General features: G+C 46.7%; 6 non-coding genes across 6 annotated transcripts; all 6 read right to left on the bottom strand.

Annotated features, from left to right (window-relative positions):
* Positions 1-2,422: 2,422 nt before the first annotated feature.
* TRNAS-AGA (transfer RNA serine (anticodon AGA)) lies at positions 2,423-2,504 on the bottom strand. Its single transcript has one exon. It is a non-coding gene; the product is annotated as a tRNA-Ser (tRNA).
* Positions 2,505-4,157: 1,653 nt separating this feature from the next.
* On the bottom strand, positions 4,158-4,239 carry TRNAS-AGA (transfer RNA serine (anticodon AGA)). Its single transcript has one exon. It is a non-coding gene; the product is annotated as a tRNA-Ser (tRNA).
* Positions 4,240-5,892: 1,653 nt separating this feature from the next.
* On the bottom strand, positions 5,893-5,974 carry TRNAS-AGA (transfer RNA serine (anticodon AGA)). The gene has a single exon. It is a non-coding gene; the product is annotated as a tRNA-Ser (tRNA).
* Positions 5,975-7,628: 1,654 nt separating this feature from the next.
* TRNAS-AGA (transfer RNA serine (anticodon AGA)) lies at positions 7,629-7,710 on the bottom strand. The gene has a single exon. It is a non-coding gene; the product is annotated as a tRNA-Ser (tRNA).
* An 8,557-nt stretch (positions 7,711-16,267) lies between these two features.
* Positions 16,268-16,349, bottom strand: TRNAS-AGA (transfer RNA serine (anticodon AGA)). The gene has a single exon. It is a non-coding gene; the product is annotated as a tRNA-Ser (tRNA).
* Positions 16,350-17,997: 1,648 nt separating this feature from the next.
* On the bottom strand, positions 17,998-18,078 carry TRNAS-AGA (transfer RNA serine (anticodon AGA)). Its single transcript has one exon. It is a non-coding gene; the product is annotated as a tRNA-Ser (tRNA).
* Positions 18,079-18,443: the final 365 nt, after the last annotated feature.

The following is an 18,443-nucleotide window of genomic DNA, read 5'->3' as shown; positions in this document are numbered from 1 at the left end:
TGTTATCCTTAGTTCGTTTTTGTTAGACCTTGCATTCTTAAGGTGGTCTCAACCCTACCTTATTGCTTTTCACCTACGCATTTGGCTGTATCTTTTTGTTGGCCTTAGGACTCTAATCAATTTATCGCTTCTAATCATTGTGCTGAAGTGCACGTGCTTCTTCCCTAATCATGTGTGTAATTGTAGTATACCTGACTGACAGATTTAATTTACTTTAAAGCCCCTTGTAAAGAGATATACCATATACCCAGAAACTGATTGTGCCGCCCAAAAAAGTAGCATTTCAAACCGGTCTCAAGCCTGCTACTGCAGTGCCTGTGCTGCAGTGTAATGCCACTTCGACTTGCCATTTAAAACTACTTGCCAAGCCTTAAACTCCAATTTTATTACATATAATTAACCAAAAGGTAGGCCCTAGGTAGTCCTAGGGGCATCATTCTATGTAAGTAAAAGGTAAGACATGTACTGTGGTAGTTTGCATGTCCTGGTAGTACCAAACAGTCTATTACATTTTTCACTACTGTGAGGTCTGCCCCTCTCATAGGTTAGCATTGGGTATTCCCTTATACTTTTTGGGGGGTAATTCCATATCAGAGAGGAGAAGCTTTATTTATTTATTGATAAATCCTATTTACTGGTGAGGTTGGATTTAACTTTACTATTTTATAAATGCCATTTTTAGAAAGTGAGCATTTCTCTGCACTTACTGCTCTATTTGCCTGAAAACCTGTCTCCAATTGACGTCTGGATTGGGCTGCGAGACAGCTACATTTGTGCATTCCCTCTAGACAGCCACAACACAGGTCACTCAACTGCAACTGCATTTTGATTGGCATGGGGGAGAGCTCCATTCCCCCCACCACAAATAGGTTCAAGAACGATAATTTATGTCAGTAGGTACAATATAGCTACATCTTATAATAATGTGTGTTTAAATAATTTGTCGTTAGATCGTTTAAATATTTTAAAGGATCTGTTTTTAATAGACATTTTACAAAAACAACTGGTACATTTGGTAATTCTGTAAAAGAAAAACCCAACTGCTGTGACATTGCCAACCACAATGCCGTGACTCGGAGTTGAACCGAGGTTGCTGCAGCCACAACGCAGAGTACTAACCACTATACGATCACGGCGAGCTACTTGGGCTCAATAACATACAGTGACATGGAGAATTTATAATTCGAAACACTCAGGGAACTCCAGTGATAGGCTGAATGTGTTCATTGCTTCCTCATTCCTTATACAAAGGCTTTGTCTCCTCAGTGGTTGATAGGCTGAAACCGTTTCCTGGCCGCCTGCTTGTGAACTGCCAGAAGTCAAAGATCACACATACACTTGTGGGCCTGTGATGGGACACCAATGCAGAGAAACACACCTGGCGCAGATCTTCTTTTTTGTCTATTAGACCTGCATCTCCCCTGTACCTCCTCAAGCCATCTGTATGTGAAGCAAGAAAAAGTTAAGGAGCGGTCCATCTACACTTTTATAGGGAGGATGCTGCCGTGAGCTCCTCCCAGCTAATCACACAAACAGCAGTAAAGCAAGATAACTACACAGTTAGGGGGGACTGCATGGTTAGGTTTTTGAGGAATTATTGAAACTGACCTCAGTGACCCATGATCAGAGCTGTGGCTAATGACTGCGCGCCCAATTATGATGAAGCAAGCACCATGGCTCGTAGGGGCCCCACAACACGCTTTTCTTAGCTCATTGAATTAAAGTATAAACCTCTGCCATGTATGAGTGGTAAAGGCTTGTTAATTTGGTTGCTTTTCCAATTCACGTCTGACAACAAGATGAAGGAACATTGGGGCATCAGAAGCTTTGGAAAGTAGCCACCAACCTCAGAGAAAGAGAGAAAGAGGGAAAAGGCAGTATGAGGTGTGGAGAAAACAGCAGCAGGTACAAGGAGCTCAAATGAGATTAATGGCGCCTAAATAGAGCACATAAAGGAACAGTTACAAATCTAAGAAAAGGGAAAGAAAGACTAGGAAAAAAACACGGAAAGAGCCTGTAGATAAAATTCTCTTCCTGGGACAGCAGGCTAAGAGAAATTACACAGGGAGCAGTTAAGCTTGTAACACGGGGAGAATAGAAAAGAAAATGCAGTTTTATGAAGTGTGTTTGCCTAATCCAGCAAGCACTTTTGTTTTATTTTTCTATTTGCTTCTTTTATTGGTAAAGTAAGTTTCAAGTGCATGAATGGTATGACTGAGAGAGCCAGGGTATAATAATTTGAAGTGTTTGCACCAGCGCTAATGTAGGACGAGAGTTATAGCAAAGATATGAAAGGGGTAGCGATAATAAATATGTGAAAGGGCAATAGTGACACCAAAATAAGCCACCTATTTATAAAACTGACATGGAAGAAATTCTAAAGGTTAACTTCTGAAATTGTAGCCGATGTTAAAAAGCTTCTCGTTGTTGGCAGGATTCGAGCCTGCGCGGGGGGACCCCAATTGATTTCTAGTCCATCGCCTTAACCACTCGGCCACAACAACTGACTGTAAATTTTGTGCAAATAATCTGTATGAAAGTTTTCAAGGTTTGCCACAGCAAATTCCTGATATCCTGCAATGCACTTTTTAAAAATAATGTTTTTTTCAGCAGGCACATTCTCTCCTAAAAACAAAAATAAGGCTACATCTTATAATCATGTGTGTTTAAATCATTTGTCAGTAGATCGTTTAAATATTTTAAAGGATCTGTTTTTAATAGACATTTTACAAAAACACCTGGTACATTTGGTAATTCTGTAAAAGAAAAACCCAACTGCCGTGACATTGCCAACCACAATGCCATGACTCGGATTCAAGCCGAGGTTGCTGCAGCCACAACGCAGAGTACTAACCACTATACGATCACGGCGAGCTACTTGGGCTCAATAACATACAGTGACATGGAGAATTTATAATTCGAAACACTCAGGGAACTCCAGTGATAGGCTGAATGTGTTCATTGCTTCCTCATTCCTTATACAAAGGCTTTGTCTCCTCAGTGGTTGATAGGCTGAAACCGTTTCCTGGCCGCCTGCTTGTGAACTGCCAGAAGTCAAAGATCACACATACACTTGTGGGCCTGTGATGGGACACCAATGCAGAGAAACACACCTGGCGCAGATCTTCTATTTTGTCTATTAGACCTGCATCTCCCCTGTACCTCCTCAAGCCATCTGTATGTGAAGCAAGAAAAAGTTAAGGAGCGGTCCATCTACACTTTTATAGGGAGGATGCTGCCGTGAGCTCCTCCCAGCTAATCACACAAACAGCAGTAAAGCAAGATAACTACACAGTTAGGGGGGACTGCATGGTTAGGTTTTTGAGGAATTATTGAAACTGACCTCAGTGACCCATGATCAGAGCTGTGGCTAATGACTGCGCGCCCAATTATGATGAAGCAAGCACCATGGCTCGTAGGGGCCCCACAACACGCTTTTCTTAGCTCATTGAATTAAAGTATAAACCTCTGCCATGTATGAGTGGTAAAGGCTTGTTAATTTGGTTGCTTTTCCAATTCACGTCTGACAACAAGATGAAGGAACATTGGGGCATCATAAGCTTTGGAAAGTAGCCACCAACCTCAGAGAAAGAGAGAAAGAGGGAAAAGGCAGTATGAGGTGTGGAGAAAACAGCAGCAGGTACAAGGAGCTCAAATGAGATTAATGGCGCCTAAATAGAGCACATAAAGGAACAGTTTCAAATCTAAGAAAAGGGAAAGAAAGACTAGGAAAAAAACACGGAAAGAGCCTGTAGATAAAATTCTCTTCCTGGGACAGCAGGCTAAGAGAAATTACACAGGGAGCAGTTAAGCTTGTAACACGGGGAGAATAGAAAAGAAAATGCAGTTTTATGAAGTGTGTTTGCCTAATCCAGCAAGCACTTTTGTTTTATTTTTCTATTTGCTTCTTTTATTGGTAAAGTAAGTTTCAAGTGCATGAATGGTATGACTGAGAGAGCCAGGGTATAAAAATTTGAAGTGTTTGCACCAGCGCTAATGTAGGACGAGAGTTATAGCAAAGATATGAAAGGGGTAGCGATAATAAATATGTGAAAGGGCAATAGTGACACCAAAATAAGCCACCTATTTATAAAACTGACATGGAAGAAATTCTAAAGGTTAACTTCTGAAATTGTAGCCGATGTTAAAAAGCTTCTCGTTGTTGGCAGGATTCGAGCCTGCGCGGGGGGACCCCAATGGATTTCTAGTCCATCGCCTTAACCACTCGGCCACAACAACTGACTGTAAGTTTTGTGCAAATAATCTGTATGAAAGTTTTCAAGGTGTGCCACAGCAAATTCCTGATATCCTGCAATGCACTTTTTAAAAATAATGTTTTTTTCAGCAGGCACATTCTCTCCTAAAAACAAAAATAAGGCTACATCTTATAATCATGTGTGTTTAAATAATTTGTCAGTAGATCGTTTAAATATTTTAAAGGATCTGTTTTTAATAGACATTTTACAAAAACACCTGGTACATTTGGTAATTCTGTAAAAGAAAAACCCAACTGCCGTGACATTGCCAACCACAATGCCATGACTCGGATTCAAGCCGAGGTTGCTGCAGCCACAACGCAGAGTACTAACCACTATACGATCACGGCGAGCTACTTGGGCTCAATAACATACAGTGACATGGAGAATTTATAATTCGAAACACTCAGGGAACTCCAGTGATAGGCTGAATGTGTTCATTGCTTCCTCATTCCTTATACAAAGGCTTTGTCTCCTCAGTGGTTGATAGGCTGAAACCGTTTCCTGGCCGCCTGCTTGCGAACTGCCAGAAGTCAAAGATCACACATACACTTGTGGGCCTGTGATGGGACACCAATGCAGAGAAACACACCTGGCGCAGATCTTCTATTTTGTCTATTAGACCTGCATCTCCCCTGTACCTCCTCAAGCCATCTGTATGTGAAGCAAGAAAAAGTTAAGGAGCGGTCCATCTACACTTTTATAGGGAGGATGCTGCCGTGAGCTCCTCCCAGCTAATCACACAAACAGCAGTAAAGCAAGATAACTACACAGTTAGGGGGGACTGCATGGTTAGGTTTTTGAGGAATTATTGAAACTGACCTCAGTGACCCATGATCAGAGCTGTGGCTAATGACTGCCCGCCCAATTATGATGAAGCAAGCACCATGGCTCGTAGGGGCCCCACAACACGCTTTTCTTAGCTCATTGAATTAAAGTATAAACCTCTGCCATGTATGAGTGGTAAAGGCTTGTTAATTTGGTTGCTTTTCCAATTCACGTCTGACAACAAGATGAAGGAACATTGGGGCATCAGAAGCTTTGGAAAGTAGCCACCAACCTCAGAGAAAGAGAGAAAGAGGGAAAAGGCAGTATGAGGTGTGGAGAAAACAGCAGCAGGTACAAGGAGCTCAAATGAGATTAATGGCGCCTAAATAGAGCACATAAAGGAACAGTTACAAATCTAAGAAAAGGGAAAGAAAGACTAGGAAAAAAACACGGAAAGAGCCTGTAGATAAAATTCTCTTCCTGGGACAGCAGGCTAAGAGAAATTACACAGGGAGCAGTTAAGCTTGTAACACGGGGAGAATAGAAAAGAAAATGCAGTTTTATGAAGTGTGTTTGCCTAATCCAGCAAGCACTTTTGTTTTATTTTTCTATTTGCTTCTTTTATTGGTAAAGTAAGTTTCAAGTGCATGAATGGTATGACTGAGAGAGCCAGGGTATAATAATTTGAAGTGTTTGCACCAGCGCTAATGTAGGACGAGAGTTATAGCAAAGATATGAAAGGGGTAGCGATAATAAATATGTGAAAGGGCAATAGTGACACCAAAATAAGCCACCTATTTATAAAACTGACATGGAAGAAATTCTAAAGGTTAACTTCTGAAATTGTAGCCGATGTTAAAAAGCTTCTCGTTGTTGGCAGGATTCGAGCCTGCGCAGGGGGACCACAATGGATTTCTAGTCCATTGCCTTAACCACTCGGCCACAACAACTGACTGTAAGTTTTGTGCAAATAATCTGTATGAAAGTTTTCAAGGCGTGCCACAGCAAATTCCTGTTATCCTGCAATGCACTTTTTAAAAATAATGTTTTTTTCAGCAGGCACATTCTCTCCTAAAAACAAAAATAAGGCTACATCTTATAATCATGTGTGTTTAAATAATTTGTCAGTAGATCGTTTAAATATTTTAAAGGATCTGTTTTTAATAGACATTTTACAAAAACACCTGGTACATTTGGTAATTCTGTAAAAGAAAAACCCAACTGCCGTGACATTGCCAACCACAATGCCGTGACTCGGATTCAAGCCGAGGTTGCTGCAGCCACAACGCAGAGTACTAACCACTATACGATCACGGGGAGCTACTTGGGCTCAATAACAAACAGTGACATGGAGAATTTATAATTCGAAACACTCAGGGAACTCCAGTGATAGGCTGAATGTGTTCATTGCTTCCTCATTCCTTATACAAAGGCTTTGTCTCCTCAGTGGTTGATAGGCTGAAACCGTTTCCTGGCCGCCTGCTTGTGAACTGCCAGAAGTCAAAGATCACACATACACTTGTGGGCCTGTGATGGGACACCAATGCAGAGAAACACACCTGGCGCAGATCTTCTATTTTGTCTATTAGACCTGCATCTCCCCTGTACCTCCTCAAGCCATCTGTATGTGAAGCAAGAAAAAGTTAAGGAGCGGTCCATCTACACTTTTATAGGGAGGATGCTGCCGTGAGCTCCTCCCAGCTAATCACACAAACAGCAGTAAAGCAAGATAACTACTCAGTTAGGGGGGACTGCATGGTTAGGTTTTTGAGGAATTATTGAAACTTACCTCAGTGACCCATGATCAGAGCTGTGGCTAATGACTGCGCGCCCAATTATGATGAAGCAAGCACCATGACTCGTAGGGGCCCCACAACACGCTTTTCTTAGCTCATTGAATTAAAGTATAAACCTCTGCCATGTATGAGTGGTAAAGGCTTGTTAATTTGGTTGCTTTTCCAATTCACGTCTGACAACAAGATGAAGGAACATTGGGGCATCAGAAGCTTTAGAAAGTAGCCACCAACCTCAGAGAAAGAGAGAAAGAGGGAAAAGGCAGTTATGAGGTGTGGAGAAAACAGCAGCAGGTACAAGGAGCTCAAATGAGATTAATGGCGCCTAAATAGAGCACATAAAGGAACAGTTACAAATCTAAGAAAAGGGAAAGAAAGACTAGGAAAAAAACACGGAAAGAGCCTGTAGATAAAATTCTCTTCCTGGGACAGCAGGCTAAGAGAAATTACACAGGGAGCAGTTAAGCTTGTAACACGGGGAGAATAGAAAAGAAAATGCAGTTTTATGAAGTGTGTTTGCCTAATCCAGCAAGCACTTTTGTTTTATTTTTCTATTTGCTTCTTTTATTGGTAAAGTAAGTTTCAAGTGCATGAATGGTATGACTGAGAGAGCCAGGGTATAATAATTTGAAGTGTTTGCACCAGCGCTAATGTAGGACGAGAGTTATAGCAAAGATATGAAAGGGGTAGCGATAATAAATATGTGAAAGGGCAATAGTGACACCAAAATAAGCCACCTATTTATAAAACTGACATGGAAGAAATTCTAAAGGTTAACTTCTGAAATTGTAGCCGATGTTAAAAAGTTTCTCGTTGTTGGCTGGATTCGAACCTGCGAGCGGGGACCCCAATGGATTTCTAGTCCATCGCCTTAACCACTCGGCCACAACAACTAACTGTAAGTTTAGTGCAAATAATCTGTATGAAAGTTTTCAAGGTGTGCCACAGCAAATTCCTGATATTCTGCAATGCACTTTTTAAAAATAATGTTTTTTTCAGCAGGCACATTCTCTCCTAAAAACAAAAATAAGGCTACATCTTATAATCATGTGTGTTTAAATAATTTGTCAGTAGATCGTTTAAATATTTTAAAGGATCTGTTTTTAATAGACATTTTACAAAAACACCTGGTACATTTGGTAATTCTGTAAAAGAAAAACCCAACTGCTGTGACATTGCCAACCACAATGGCGTGACTCGGATTCGAACCGAGGTTGCTGCAGCCACAACGCAGAGTACTAACCACTATACGATCATGGCAAGCTACTTGGGCTCAATAACATACAGTGACATGGAGAATTTATAATTCGAAACACTCAGGGAACTCCAGTGATAGGCTGAATGTGTTCATTGCTTCCTCATTCCTTATACAAAGGCTTTGTCTCCTCAGTGGTTGATAGGCTGAAACCGTTTCCTGGCCGCCTGCTTGTAAACTGCCAGAAGTCAAAGATCACACATACACTTGTGGGCCTGTGATGGTACACCAATGCAGAGAAAAACACCTGGCGCAGATCTTCTATTCTGTCTATTAGACCTGCATCTCCCCTGTACCTCCTCAAGCCATCTGCATGTGAAGCAAGAAAAAGTTAAGGAGCGGTCCATCTACACTTTTATAGGGAGGATGCTGCCGTGAGCTCCTCCCAGCTAATCACACAAACAGCAGTAAAGCAAGATAACTACACAGTTAGGGGGGACTGCATGGTTAGGTTTTTGAGGAATTATTGAAACTGACCTCAGTGACCCATGATCAGAGCTGTGGCTAATGACTGCGCGCCCAATTATGATGAAGCAAGCACCATGGCTCGTAGGGGCCCCACAACACTCTTTTCTTAGCTCAATTAAAGTATAAACCTCTGCCATGTATGAGTGGTAAAGGCTTGTTAATGGGGGGGCGGAGCTAGCAGGCGTCCATGTAAGACGCGCGAGCGCGGAGCTCCTTACCGATGACCCGCTAAACTCCTACAAACCCATCCTGAAACGGCCCTGCCGGCATTAAAAACTGTGGGGGACCTTCGCACGAGACCTCGGTGGGACAGCGGCCCCTTTGTCCGGCGGAGGACGGACGCGGTGCGACTTGGTGCTGCAGTGCACGGAGCGTCACGGACCCAGGCCGCGATCCCCGGCCTGACCTGGAGGGCTGCCCGAGTTACGTCGCAGTGCGTGCGGCGTGTGTGACCGAGGTGGTCCCGGCCATCCGCAGAGGCACCTGGTCGGCTGTTACACTCGCGACCGGCACTGAGAAGCAGCGGAGAGGACTGACCCCTGGCCGGTATCGACGAGCGGAGAGGGCTGCAAGAGGGTGCGCTGAGCACGCATTGCCTGTGGGGGGGCCCTGAGGAGACTTGCGAATTTGACGGCGGGGAGTACTGTTCGCCGACTCCCGGCGTCAGGCTCCACGCAGAGGAAGGACCTCGGAGGAGCGGTGTGTAGCCTGACCCCAAGTACTGAAGCAATTTGACCGCCCACTGGGCGAACGGACTAAGTGGGGTACTGCCCAGAGACACGTTCTGCGAAACGGCTGAATCTGCATTCTGGTGTTGGAGGCCGACATCTTGGGCAACGGTCCCGCGACATTCCACTCTGGACGGGGGAGTCCTGCCCCGCTTCACCCACCGCTAAGCCTGACCACGAATCATAGGTGGTGGTTCCCACACCTCTGTGCCTGTCGGCTGTATGTCCACTAGACCTGCCATGGGGAAAGGGGACAGGTCGCAGCCCAAGCTGTCTTTCGACCAGAGGAGGGCGAAGGGGGCCGAGGGGGCAGCACAAACTTCCCCTCCACGCCCTACGGCGTCCGAGAACTCCCTATGTTCTGAAATACGGGACATGCTGGGGACCATGGAAACAGGCCTACAGGTCAGCATGACAGAGATTAGCACCAAAATCGACGCGCTGACGTACCGGATGGACCGCATGTCCGAGAGGGTCGACAAACATGCGGAGAGGCTGGACATGGCGGAGAGACGGCTCACAGAGGCGGAAGAGGCTCAATCGGAGTGGGATAAGGACCGCAGACAGTTTGGTCGACTGCTCCAGGTAATCCAAGATAAGACAGAGGATTTGGAGGCGCGCTCAAGGCGCTCCAACCTACGCATTACGGGTGTGGCGGAAACCACTAGCACCGGCAAAATGGAGCTGTTTGTGGAGAAACTCCTTCGGACCCTGTTAGGGGAAGATGTATTCTCCCCTATGTTTATTGTTGAAAGGGCCCACCGCACTCTGGGGCCGAAACCACAACCTGGCCTCCCGCCACGACCGATCATAGCAAAGCTGCTAAATTACCGTGATAGAGACTTGGCACTGCGACTGGCCAGAGAAAAGGGGAAGCTACAGTTCGAGGGCATGAACATCTCCCTATTCCCGGACTTCACGGCGAGAGTACAGGAGGAAAGGAAGCGCTTTGCCCCCTACAAGAAGCAGCTGAAAGACCTGGGGCTCGACTACGCCATGCTGTACCCTGCGAGGCTTCGCATCAACAGGCAAGGTCACTCACACTTTTTCACCGACCCAGTAGAACTTAAGAAATCCTTAAAGGAATGGGAGAAGGACAACCGCAACAGTCAGGGAAGTCGGCGAGAGGACCTAGACGCCCCCTCCCACTTGAGTGACCAGGAGTAACCGGACGCATAAGAGACGCTGCTGAACTGTTGACGCTGGGCGGCGCAAAGACTTACATACAATCAGTGGGGACCCACCGAGTCATGTCTTTTGGGTGAGATCTAACTGTTTACTCCCGGTCTGGTTTGTTGGCGCTGTGGATTGGGTGGGGGCCGCTCAACTCACCGAGGGGGGCCGGGGGGTTGGCCCCTCCGCATAAGGGTCTGGTATTGACGAACTGTGAAGACTAGAGCTGGCAGGGCTCACTACTTCTGAGCGGGGGGCGAGACGGGAGCACGCGAGAGGTTACTAGCTCTGGTTTCCCAGCTGAGCCGTTGGCTGGCTAGATCCCTCTGCCCCTGCGCTTTTGGCTTCTGGCTCCTTCGGGGGCTATTTGGGGTTCTGTAGAGTTCATTGTTGATTAAGGGGGGAATGCTGGGTGGTGATGAGTCCTGCCTGACCGGGTTGGGGATGGTCGGCTGTGGGTGGGTGGGAGGCTGTTCTCTGATTGTTCGTGTTTTCTTGCTGTCATGCTGTTTGGGGTTCTGGGTTTGCCGGGTGGGGGGTGTGTTTTTGCCGACTACTGCACTGTGTCTGTCACACTGCCTGCTCTGCGACATTTTCCTTTCTAGTCCGCCATGTCGACTGCTGACTCTCTGAGTGCGGAGAGCTCTCTGGGCTCTTTGCGATTACTGTCCTGGAACGTAAGGGGGCTCAACGATTTCTGCAAACTCAGGAAGGTCTTAGCCTATTTGCAACGCCATCACATTGACCTTGCTTTACTGCAGGAGACACATTTGCCGCTTTCCAGCCCTATGTTGCAGGTGAGGGGCCTTGGCCCCGCTTGTGTCGCTGCGGGGTTCACAACGCATGCTAGGGGGGTGCTCATATGGGCTAATCCCAAATCCCGAATGTCGCTGACCCGGGTGGCGGTGGACCCGGAAGGGAGGTTTGTGGTTGCACGTTGTGTTGGAAAGGATCATGATCTCTTGCTGGTGAATGTGTATGGCCCTAACTACGACTCCCCGGAGTTCTACTCTTCGCTTGCTGACAGCTGCAGGCAGTTTGTGGGCTCTAGAATGCTGTGGGGGGGGGATTTTAACTTGGTGCTGAACCCGGACCTTGACAGATCTGCGGGCCCCCCTAGGTCCCCTGCAGCTTCCGCGTCCCTCCTTGTGTCGGAATGTGTGAAACTTGATTTACTTGATGTGTGGCGGCAAAGGCACTCGGGGCGGGGTGGGTTCACTCACTACTCGGCCTATCACAACATTCATACACGTATAGATTATTGGTTTGTTTCCCGCGTTTTGCTAGATACGGTTAAGGGTTGCACGGTTTTCCCGCGCACGCTATCTGATCACTCACCCTTGCTCTTGCTGCTGGTGGCTCCTCCCAGGAGGATTCCCCCCTTCACGTGGAGGTTCCCCCCGTACTCCCTCTTAGATGAGGTTTTTAGAGGGGAACTAGCCGAAGACATAGAGGCCTATTTCGCAACCAATGTGGGCTCAGTGGACAGCGTTCAAGTTCTCTGGGACGCATTTAAGGTTTACATCAGAGGGATGTCTATGGCGAAGCATTCTGGGGTGCTCAAAGCTATCAGGCGACGCCTGCAGTTGCTCGAGACGCAGCTCGCGGGTCTGGATAGTCGGGCGGTGGACTCGGGGGACGCAACTGATGCGGTCCCGCTAAAGTCCTTGCTAGATGAATTTCAGGAGGAAGCGGACAGGGAAATTAAACATATGGGCAAATACGCGACGGCGCGTGCATATGGGGAACGGGAGCGGCCTGGTGCACTCCTAGCTAAACTTATGCGCAACAGTAGGCCCCCATTGGTTATCGAGGAGTTGGTGACAGCTGCTGGGGCGGTGGTCACGGAGGAGCAAGATATCTTGGCGGAATTTCATGCCTACTACACTGCCCTCTACTCCTCAAGGGACGCACGCCTCGAGGAGGAAATCGACGACTATTTGAGCTACCTTCAGATGCCCTTCCTGGCCGACTGGCAGAGGGAGTTTCTTATGGCCCCCATCCAGAAGGAGGAAATAACGGAAGCACTGGAGAGCATGAAATCTGGTAGCGCTCCTGGTGCGGATGGTCTTACGGTATCCTTCTACAAGGCCTTTCAGGCGCAACTGGTCCCGTACTTGATGCTCTTGTTCGATGATATTTGCCAGCAGGGCAGCATGTCGAAGTCCATGAGAGAGGCGTTGCTTATCACCATCCCGAAACCTGGCAAACCCCTTAATCAGTGTGGCTCCTACCGACCGCTATCGCTGATAAATGTGGACGCGAAACTGTATGCTAAGGTTCTTGCGAATCGTTTGGCGTTGCTGGTCCCGGACCTGGTTGCCCCGGAGCAGGCTGGGTTTGTTCCCTCACGCAATCTCACTTATAATATCCGCACGGTCCTAGGCACGATCCAGCATGTCAAACCCGAAAACAAAGCTGTGGCCATCTTCTTGGATATGGAGAAGGCCTTTGATTCTGTTGAGTGGTCGTTCATGCTGAGGGTCCTTCGTAAGTTCGGCCTCGGGGAGCCGTTTTTGCAAATGTTGGGAGCCCTATACTACAAACCTACTGCGAGGCTAAAGATAGGTAACCTGGTCACTGCTCCCATCGAAATTGGGAGGGGCACGCGTCAGGGTTGTCCCCTCTCTCCGTTGCTGTATGCCATGGTAGCGGAGCCTCTCGCCTGCGCTATACGAGAGTATCATCGGTTTGAAGGGGTAAACTTTCCGGCGTACCAGATCGGTATCTCCACATATGCGGATGACACTCTGCTATATGTCCGGGACCCGGAGACTAACCTCTCTGCGGTGCTGCGGGAGGTGGTGAGGTTCGGGGCTCTCTCGGGCCTCCGCGTCAACTGGACTAAATCAGTGGCATTGCCCCTGACGCCGGTGACGCTCCCTCTCGACTCGGAGTACCCCTTGCTATGGACCACGGACTCTATTCGCTACTTAGGGATACGCATTCATACGGACCCGGAGGTCCTGATCCGCGAGAATTATGGAGTGGCCTACTCCAAACTGGTGGATGATGTTGAAGTGTGGTCCAGGCTCCCGCTTTCGCTCATGGGCAGGATTGCGCTCATGAAGATGGTGGTGCTCCCCAGGTTCCTTTTCCTATTCGTGAATATCCCAGTAGTCCTTTCCAAAGCCTTTTTCCGGCAACTTACCCAGACCCTTGTCCGCCTGGCGTGGGGGGGCAAACAGCCGCGGGTGCGGTGGCAAACGCTCACCCTTCCGTACGAACAGGGAGGCCTTGGGGCTCCAGATCTGGAGCGATACTATAGGCTTGCTCAGGGTGCGCACCTACATACGTGGATTCATGGGGATCCAGGCATCCCGCATGTGAAATTGGAGCGGCTCTTTGCAAACCCCGCCCCGCTTCCGGCGACAGTATGTTATCCGCCTGATAGAAGGGTCGGCAATCTGGACTCCATAGCTGCCACGAATCACGCTTGGCATGCACTGATTAGCTCCCGCGAGTGCACGCTGCTGTATTCACCTTTGCTCCGTGTAGAATGGGCAGCCTGGTTGGCTCCACTGACGGAGAAGGGCGTCCTGAAGGCGCTACGTGACCTAGGCATTGTTACCGTGGGAGATCTCTTTTCAAAGGGCACTCTGAAAACGCTGCAGCAGGTCCTTCACTCCTGTCCCGGGGCAACGCTGCTCCATAGTTTTCAATATCACAGGGTCCGTAGAGCGGCCCTTGCCGTTTTAGGCCCGGACCTAGCTGAACCGCCGGAAGTGCCGGAACTCACCTATGTCATCGAGACCCCCTCAGCTCGCAAATTGATCACGGCTGTTAGGTCACTGGGTGATAGACAGCGGCAATACCCCCCCTCCAAGGCCCGTTTGGCCTGGCAGGCTGACCTCCAATCTCCCATCTCAGACGGCATGTGGCGTTATTGTGCGACTAACACTAGGAAAATCTCGCTCAACGGTAGGCACCGCCTGGTGCATTTTAAATTCCTACAACGTGTCTACTACACGCCCGAGAGGTTGCATAGGTATGGCCTTCGGGACTCAGCGGAGTGTGAGCGATGCCACTTTCACACAGCAGACTTTCTCCATATGGCCTGGACTTGTCCTGCCATACATAAATACTGGGTGGAGGTCTTTGCGGACCTCAGCACTATCCTTGGTGAGGTGATCTTGCCTGACCCGGCGCTCGCCTTACTTGGTTTTTCAAAACCCCTTCCTGTAGCTCTGCGACGACTTTCGGACATGGCTTTACTGACGGCGAAGCGACTGATAGCACTGTGCTGGATGCGGGGGCCAGTCCCTACTAAAAAACGATGGGAAACAGACTTGCTTTACTGTTGCACGCAATCGGAGGTGTATAGTGAACTCCTTCCTCCAATGAGTAGACCCAAAAACTTTTGGGGTATGTTTCGGGCGTTTCAGAGTGCGAAAGAGGATGGTGAGTCGGATCCAGAGAGTGTGGAGCTTGATGTGCTACAGGAGGGGGGGGCTGCAGCAGCTGTGGATGAGGAGTGTGTCAATTGAAGGCCTTAACGTTGTGTCAGTGTGGTGTTTTGCGCCTGACTTTTGAGGTGTTTTGCGCTGGGGGTTGCTTGTGACGGCTGTTCTGGTTTGTGGCGACCGCTGTCCCCTTCCCGGAGTGTTATCCCCCCTTAGTGGGCATTTGCCTATCTCCCTTAGCCTAGCTGAGGGGTTCATGGTTGCGGTGCAGAGTGGGAGGTGGGTGGTGGGCACGGGTTTAGGTAGTCTGGCTTGTTCTTCTTTTGGGGTGGGTGGGTTTGTTATTGTCTGGGGGATTTCCCCCCTTTATTCACCTTTCCCTGGGTCCCTGATGGTGATGCCCTCGACTCTGGGTTTCTACGCAGTTCTTTCCGGATGGCTATTTCAATCCTGCCAATCTGGCACGCCGTGCTGCGCCTGGGTCTGATTTTGTTGGCGTTGCGGGGTGTACACCCTGCTTATATGTTATGGTCTTCCAATGGTGGCTACTATGATCTATTGCCTCTGCACACTTGTTCCACACCTGCAGTTTCGCCACCAGGCCCCCGGGCTGTTGGTCTTTCCGGCTGTGTAACTTACCTTTACCCAGGGATTTTTGATGCCGCCGGCCTCCGGGTTGTAGGCGATGTCGGCTGTGTATGTGACTTGAGGGTGCAATAAAGTATAAATTAAAAAAAAAAAAAATTAAAAAAAAAGGCTTGTTAATTTGGTTGCTTTTCCAATTCACGTCTGACAACAAGATGAAGGAACATTGGGGCATCAGAAGCTTTGGAAAGTAGCCACCAACCTCAGAGAAAGAGAGAAAGAGGGAAAAGGCAGTATGAGGTGTGGAGGAAACAGCAGCAGGTACAAGGAGCTCAAATGAGATTAATGGCGCCTAAATAGAGCACATGAAGGAACAGTTACAAATCTAAGAAAAGGGAAAGAAAGACTAGGAAAAAAACACGGAAAGAGCCTGTAGATAAAATTCTCTTCCTGGGACAGCAGGCTAAGAGAAATTACACAGGGAGCAGTTAAGCTTGTAACACGGGGAGAATAGAAAAGAAAATGCAGTTTTATGAAGTGTGTTTGCCTAATCCAGCAAGCACTTTTGTTTTATTTTTCTATTTGCTTCTTTTATTGGTAAAGTAAGTTTCAAGTGCATGAATGGTATGACTGAGAGAGCCAGGGTATAATAATTTGAAGTGTTTGCACCAGCGCTAATGTAGGACGAGAGTTATAGCAAAGATATGAAAGGGGTAGCGATAATAAATATGTGAAAGGGCAATAGTGACACCAAAATAAGCCACCTATTTATAAAACTGACATGGAAGAAATTCTAAAGGTTAACTTCTGAAATTGTAGCCGATGTTAAAAAGTTTCTCGTTGTTGGCAGGATTCGAACCTGCGCGGGGAGACCCCAATGGATTTCTAGACCATCGCCTTAACCATTCTGCCACAACAACTGACTGTAAGTTTTGTGCAAATAATCTGTATGAAAGTTTTCAAGGTGTGCCACAGCAAATTCCTGATATCCTGCAATGCACTTTTTAAAAATAATGTTTTTTTCAGCAGGCACATTCTCTCCTAAAAACAAAAATAAGGCTACATCTTATAATCATGTGTGTTTAAATAATTTGTTGTTAGATCGTTTAAATATTTTAAAGGATCTGTTTTTAATAGACATTTTACAAAAACAAATGGTACATTTGGTAATTCTGTAAAAGAAAAACCCAACTGCCGTGATATTGCCAACCACAATGCCGTGACTCGGATTCGAACCGAGGTTGCTGCAGCCACAACGCAGAGTACTAACCACTATACGATCACAGCGAGCTACTTGGGCTCAATAACATACAGTGACATGGAGAATTTATAATTCGAAACACTCAGGGAACTCCAGTGATAGGCTGAATGTGTTCATTGCTTCCTCATTCCTTATACAAAGGCTTTGTCTCCTCAGTGGTTGATAGGCTGAAACCGTTTCCTGGCCGCCTGCTTGTGAACTGCCAGAAGTCAAAGATCACACATACACTTGTTGGCCTGTGATGGGACACCAATGCAGAGAAACACACCTGGCGCAGATCTTCTATTCTGTCTATTAGACCTGCATCTCCCCTGTACCTCCTCAAGCCATCTGTATGTGAAGCAAGAAAAAGTTAAGGAGCGGTCCATCTACACTTTTATAGGGAGGATGCTGCCGTGAGCTCCTCCCAGCTAATCACACAAACAGCAGTAAAACAAGATAACTACACAGTTAGGGGGGACTGCATGGTTAGGTTTTTGAGGAATTATTGAAACTGACCTCAGTGACCCATGATCAGAGCTGTGGCTAATGACTGCGTGCCCAATTATGATGAAGCAAGCACCATGGCTCGTAGGGGCCCCACAACACGCTTTTCTTAGCTCAATTAAAGTATAAACCTCTGCCATATATGAGTGGTAAAGGCTTGTTAATTTGGTTGCTTTTCCAATTCACGTCTGACAACAAGATGAAGGAAAATTGGGGCATCAGAAGCTTTGGAAAGTAGCCACCAACCTCAGAGAAAGAGAGAAAGAGGGAAATGCAGTATGAGGTGTGGAGAAAACAGCAGCAGGTACAAGGAGCTCAAATGAGAATAATGGCGCCTAAATAGAGCACGTAAAGGCACAGTTACAAATCTAAGAAAAGGGAAAGAAAGACTAGGAAAAAAACACGGAAAGAGCCTGTAGATAAAATTCTCTTCCTGGGACAGCAGGCTAAGAGAAATTACACAGGGAGCAGTTAAGCTTGTAACATGGGGAGAATAGAAAAGAAAATGCAGTTTTATGAAGTGTGTTTGCCTAATCCAGAAAGCACTTTTGTTTTATTTTTCTATTTGCTTCTTTTATTGGTAAAGTAAGTTTCAAGTGCATGAATGGTATGACTGAGAGAGCCAGGGTATAATAATTTGAAGTGTTTGCACCAGCGCTAATGTAGGACGAGAGTTATAGCAAAGATATGAAAGGGGTAGCGATAATAAATATGTGAAAGGGCAATAGTGACACCAAAATAAGCCACCTATTTATAAAACTGACATGGAATAAATTCTAAAGGTTAACTTCTGAAATTGTAGCCGATGTTAAAAAGTTTCTCGTTGTTGGCAGGATTCGAACCTGCCAGGGAGACCCCAATGGATTTCTAGACCATCGCCTTAACCACTCAGCCACAACAACTGACTGTAAGTTTTGTGCAAATAATCTGTATGAAAGTTTTCAAGGTGTGCCACAGCAAATTCCTGATATCCTGCAATGCACTTTTTAAAAATAATGTTTTTTTCAGCAGGCACATTCTCTCCTAAAAACAAAAATAAGGCTACATCTTATAATCATGTGTGTTTAAATAATTTGTCGTTAGATCGTTTAAATATTTTAAAGGATCTGTTTTTAATAGACATTCTACAAAAACAACTGGTACATTTGGTAATTCTGTAAAAGAAAAACCCAACTGCCGTGATATTGACAACCACAATGCCGTGACTCGGACTCGAACCGAGGTTGCTGCAGCCACAACGCAGAGGACTAACCACTATACGATCACG

The sequence above is a fragment of the Lissotriton helveticus genome, chromosome 12, assembly GCF_964261635.1.
Source record: "Lissotriton helveticus chromosome 12, aLisHel1.1, whole genome shotgun sequence".
NCBI lineage: Eukaryota > Metazoa > Chordata > Amphibia > Caudata > Salamandridae > Lissotriton > Lissotriton helveticus.
The sequence above is the reverse complement of the archived record's forward strand: the minus strand, read 5'-3'. Positions and strand labels throughout refer to the sequence as shown.